This window comes from Alligator sinensis, unplaced genomic scaffold (genome assembly GCF_000455745.1).
Source record: "Alligator sinensis unplaced genomic scaffold, ASM45574v1 scaffold258_2, whole genome shotgun sequence".
Lineage (NCBI taxonomy): Eukaryota > Metazoa > Chordata > Crocodylia > Alligatoridae > Alligator > Alligator sinensis.
In genome coordinates this window covers 900,045-905,706 of record NW_005842398.1, presented here as the reverse complement: position 1 = coordinate 905,706, position 5,662 = coordinate 900,045, and the positions used below count along the sequence as shown (strand labels likewise).

The following is a 5,662-nucleotide window of genomic DNA, read 5'->3' as shown; positions in this document are numbered from 1 at the left end:
CTGGTTTGCATCCATAGATGCTTCTCAAGCAAATCCCGGGACGTCATTCTCCCCCTGTACTCGGCCTTAGTGAGGCCGGAGCTGGAGTACTGTGTCCAGTTTTGGGCTCCACAATTCAAAAAGGATGTGGAGAAGCTTGAGAGAGTCCAGAGAAGAGCCACGTGCATGATCAGAGGTCAGGGAAGCAGACCCTACGATGACAGGCTGAGAGCCCTGGGGCTCTTTAGCCTGGAAAAGCGCAGGCTCAGGGGTGATCTGATGGCCACCTACAAGTTTATCAGGGGTGACCACCAGTATGTGGGGGAACGTTTGTTCACCAGAGCGCCCCAAGGGATGACGAGGTCGAATGGTCACAAACTACTTCAAGATCGTTTCAGGCTGGACATAAGGAAGAATTTCTTTACTGTCCGAGCCCCCAAGGTCTGGAACAGCCTGCCACCGGAGGTGGTTCAAGCGCCTTCATTGAACACCTTCAAGATGAAACTGGATGCTCATCTTGCTGGGATCCTATGAACCCGGCTGACTTCCTGCCCTTTGGGCAGGGGGCTGGACTCGATGATCTTCCGAGGTCCCTTCCAGCCCTAATGTCTATGAAATCTATGAAATCTATGAAATTTCAGGCTCATTTCAGGGTCAATATTAGGAAAAACTACTTCACAACTAGGGTGTCCAGACTGTGGAATAAGCTCCCTCCAGAGGTGGTGTGATCACCTACCCTGGAAATCCTCAAGAGGAGACTTGACAGTCACCTTGCTGGGGTCACCTGACCCCCAGTTATTTTTCCTGTTTGGTGCAGGGGGCTGGACCTGATGATCTTCTAAGGTCCCTTCTGGCCTTACAATCTATGAATCTATGAGTGGCTGGAGCCTAAATCTTAGGAGATATGGCTTTGAAACCATTCTTTCAGAGACTTCCAGATCAAGCTTGGTCAGGTTCCTTAGCCTCCCTGAGCCTCAGCTAATCACCTGTAAAATGGAGTAATTACACTTCCCAATTCACAGGAGTGTTGTGAGAATAAGTTCATTAAACAACTGAGGTGTTATGGCAGGCTTTGTGGCCACAGCAGGGCCTAGCAGCCAGGCCTGCAGTAGTTTCCCCCCCACCCCGTCCCTGAGACAGACACAGTGCACAAGCACCCATGACATGAGTTTTGCCTGTTAGCAGCTAGAGACGCAGGGCTCCAGAACCCCTGCACCTATCTCCTTGAAACTTGGCAGGCTTTGTTGCCTCAGCAGGGGCTAGCATGCCTGCAGTTTTGACTCTGCTGTGGCTTAACACATACACGTGACATGAGTTTTGCTTTCAAGACTTTGGGGTGCAGGTTCCCCAAACCCCCTGCAGCTATCTCCTTGAAACATGATAGGCTTCATGCCCTCAGAAGGGGTTACTATTTCTGCAAGTTTCATCCAAATCAGGCCAGAAATGACAAAGTTATAGGCTGTTTCAACCTTCCCCATATAGCCTATGGGCAAAACGTTGAGATGGAGAAACATTTTGTCTTGCCTTGTTTTGTTTCAAGGCTGTTTCGACAATATCTGTTTCATTTCAGTGTTGCTGTTTCAACCTAAAAATGAGTCGAAACAGTGTCAAAATAAAACTGGCGGTGAAATTTCGCACAGCCCTAATGGTTATCATCATCATCATCATTAGTAGTAGTAATAGTAGTACACAGAACTTCAACCAAAATTAGGGTTGTCTTATGTTAGGTGCCATAGATTTACATAATAGGAGACAGTCCTTTACCTAAAGAGTTTGGAGGAAAAAGAGACAAGACAGACAAGAGTGCACACGAGACGCTCCAAGCATAGTAACAAATGCTACTGCACATTAACGCAGCAGGCAAAACCAATGCTAATGAGCAGTAGAATTAGTCTACTGTGCTACATTTGCACAGTAGCGCCAATTATGGCACATTACATTTAGTACCTGTAATTACGGTACATTAATGAACCTGTAGATGCACCCAGTGAGAGGGAAACTAATTGACACAAAAAAGTCAGGTAATTTACTCTAGGTTACACAGAGGTAAGTGGCAGAGCTGAGAAAAAGAGCAAAATGTCTAGTCTCCCAAATCAGCATCCTCTCCACTAGACTGTTTTGCTTCTCTGCCTTATTAAGGAGAACTTTGCAGTTCCTTTGTATTTTTTACCCTTCCAGATATTTTCTAATATTGAAAAATATAATTGCAATAAGTTAATGGATATTCAATTTTACACCAGACCCCTCTGAACATTTTTTTCTCAACTGCTTTTCACTACATGTTGAGATCTTTACAAAAAAAACAAGGAAAATGGAACAGAAAAAATCTGAAAGTAGCTAAGGTCCATACTATAACGTTTTTTCAGAATAACTATATCACCTGGGATGTGAAAATATCATACCCCTTTGCTGATATAGTTACACGAGCAAAACCCCTACTATGAGTAGAGCTGTGCCAAAATAAGTGGACTTTTGTTGAACTAACTTATGTTGCTTGGGGAGATGGTGTACTACACTGGCAGAAAGACTGTTTTTGTTGGCTTACACTGCTTCTTCCTTAGGGGGCTCTGCCAATACACAGCTCTAGAGGTAGAAACTCTGTTGTGTAAATAAGTTCTCAGAGGAGAAGGAGCCCAAGTACCATTTTCAGAGACTAGGGGCTTGTCTACTCTTGAGGAGTTAGTGTGCAGTAAGCTAGGGTATGAATTTTTAGCAGCTTAATTACTCTTTACTGGTTTTCATGGGTGAGTTATTTTGCAGTAAGTGAAGCTATATTTTTTTTTACCTCACTCCCCCTCCATGTGGCTTTGCACATCAATGTAAGCTACACCTGGCTTTGGAGCCGCAGGTGACCAGTAACTTCTTGTAGTAGGCACTGTTATAGCAGCTCACTACTAAGGTACATAAAGAGATGCAGTATCTCCTGGGAGAGCAGCAAGTGCCCCAAGAAAAACCACATGAGTACAGATGTTCAGGAGTTTTCTTCCAGAGCAAAAATGGCCACGCCAAGAGAAAAATAACCCAGGGACAACGAGGGTTAAATCATTCCCTGGGAGAGTTTCTCCTGGGAGAGTGAATGTTTGTACACATTCTTTTCTGAGAGCAGCCACAACACAGTTCTTCAGCATCCCAGGGTGCTTTTCTTCTACCCGCCTTTTCCCTGCTCCCAGGGAGGCACTGTGTTGCTGGCTTGACTCTACTGCTGCAGCCACCAGGGAGCAGAACATGCTCCCTTCACATACCCACATTCTGCTGCAGGGAGACACAGGCTGTCTATACAACCTGAGTCAGCCAATCAGGATTGCTCTGTGCAGTACTGCCATTTGTCTCTGAGCAGACTGAAGGAGTCTACAGCGCATGCTGAGATGTATACATGGGGCTCCCTGGCTGTGCAGCATCAGCCGTCCAAGCTCTCTGCTCTTCAGGGGCTGAGCAATCCAGTGTCTGTTCAGATATCTCTGGGTAAGTTTTTCTACCAGGAAAACAAACCTATGAGAATTCTCCAAAATCATTTGAACATGCGTACTCAGCTTCAGTTTTTGAGGAGTTGGTAATAATTAACCCTAAATAGTTGCAGATAGATAACCTTTATATTGATGTAGTTTTATCTTTGATTTTCCCCAGGGTAATTCTATGCTGGATTCAAGTAAATCATTCTAGTATAGAAGTTTAGATACTCTGCCTGCTTCTTGTTGACATTAGTGTAAAGGTTGATTTCACCACTGTAAACATGTTGTGTGAATAAACCACAAGTATGAGATAGTCCTCTTTGAAAGTTAAATAAAACTAAGTAGTGCCTCATACAGAGTTAAATGAACACTAGGAATATCCACATGGAGAGTTAGTGTGCTGAAATTTCACACTAGCTTACTAGTGTTCTTGTATAGACAAGCCCTCAAATACGTAAGAGCAGAAGTTTCCTCAGACGTTATGTAGAAGCTTCTAAAATGTACTAAGATCTATAAACCAAGCCACATTCAAATATCCTATACCTCCAACACTCTTTGTTTGTGATAAATACTAGTATAAATCCAGACTGAAAATACAATGGCAGGAATTAGTTTTCAAACAGCCTACACATATGCAACCAAGTAATATGCTTTGAAGGCAAACAATTGTTAACTGATTGCTGCATTTTTCAGAGGCAGCAATGAAAGCTCTCATTCACAAGTGCTGTACAAACAATGATAGACATTTTTCTAAACAAAGAAATACAGATGTTTATTTTTTCTCCCTCCTTCCTCTATACATGCTGTATGTAGGCTAAGAGACATAGGGCGCATCCAGATGAACCTGCACGTACCTCTTACAGCGTCTCAAACCCCTTTGAGATGCTGCAAGAGGCATGTGTGAGAACAAAAAAAATATTCCCCCCACTGCAAATTTGCAGCAGGGGAGCAAAATTAGACCCCTGGATATCCAGGGGTCAAACAAAAACCCAGGGGAAAAAACTGGGTCAGGGCACAGTCTGGGACTGTGCTCTGAGGCAACCAGAGGCTCAGTCCTCCAGAGACACTCTGGCACAGTGCCAGAGTGTCTCTGTGATTGACCCTTTCCCTGGTCCTGAAGCACGCTGCCTGCCCATGCTGGGCGGGCAGCAGTGCAAGCTCCAGGGACCTGGACCTGGCTTTTGCCAGGTAAGCAGGGGGTTGGGGGGCTGAAGGAGGGGGGAGGGGACCTTCCCCAACTCCCTGTTCATCCCCCCCCCACCCCAATTCGTTCTCCTTGCTCCCAGTTCATTCCTCTAGCTCCCAGCTTGCTCCCCCCACTCCCTGTTCATTCCCCCCACCCCTGGTTAGTTCCCCCTGCCCCCTGTTTATTCCCCTAGGCCCCTGCTGGCTCTCCCAGTCCCCCCCTCACTCACTGGCAGTACCAGAGAATGATCATGAGGCTGGAGACAGCCCTGGAGACATTCCCCATGCTGTCTCCAGCCCCCTTCTCCTTCCCTTGCTTGTTTTCAGCCTCGGGAGAACAGGGGACAGCAGGGGAATGTCTCTGGGGCTGTCTCCAGCCCCTTACTCCTTCCCCTGCTGTCTCCAGTCTCCCGAGGTTGGAGACAAGCAGGGGAAGGAGCAGGAGGCTGGAGACAACTGGGGAATGTCTCTGGGGCTGTCTCCAGCCCCCTGCTCCTTCCCCTGCTTATTTCCAGCCTCAGGAGAGCAGGGGACAGCAGAGGGATGTCTCCTGGGCTGTCTCCAGCCCCCTGCTCCTCCCCTGCTCGTCTCCAGCCTCCTGAGGCTGCTCCCCATTCATTCCCCCCCCATCCAACTGAGGCTGGAGACAAGCAGGAGAAGGAGCAGGGGGCTGGAGACAGCAGGGGAATGTCTCAAGCGGCTGTCTCCAGCCTCCTGCTCCCTCTCAAGTCTGGAGACAAGCAGAGGAAGGAGCAGGGGGGCTGGAGACCAGCAGGAGGCTAGAGACAAGCCCCTGGAGATAAGCTGGAGACTTCCCCTCCTCTCTCCAGCCTCCTGCTCATTCTCTGCTACTGCTGGTGAGTGTGGGGGGCCTGGGAGAGCAAGTGGGAAGCTGGGGGATTGAACAGGAGATGGGGGGAATGAACAGGGGGCAAGTGGAATGAACGGTGGATGGCAGGGAATGAATGGGGAGCAGGGGAATGAATGGGGAGCTGGGGGAACCAACGGGGGTGGGGGGAACGAGCCTCCTGTTCATTCACCTATTCTCT

General features: G+C 47.6%; 1 long non-coding RNA gene across 1 annotated transcript in view; it reads right to left on the bottom strand.

Annotated features, from left to right (window-relative positions):
• The window catches only part of LOC102375629, a 92,962-nt gene that overhangs the window by 45,627 nt on the left and 41,673 nt on the right, over positions 1-5,662 (bottom strand). The gene's annotated exons all lie outside the window — the stretch shown is intronic.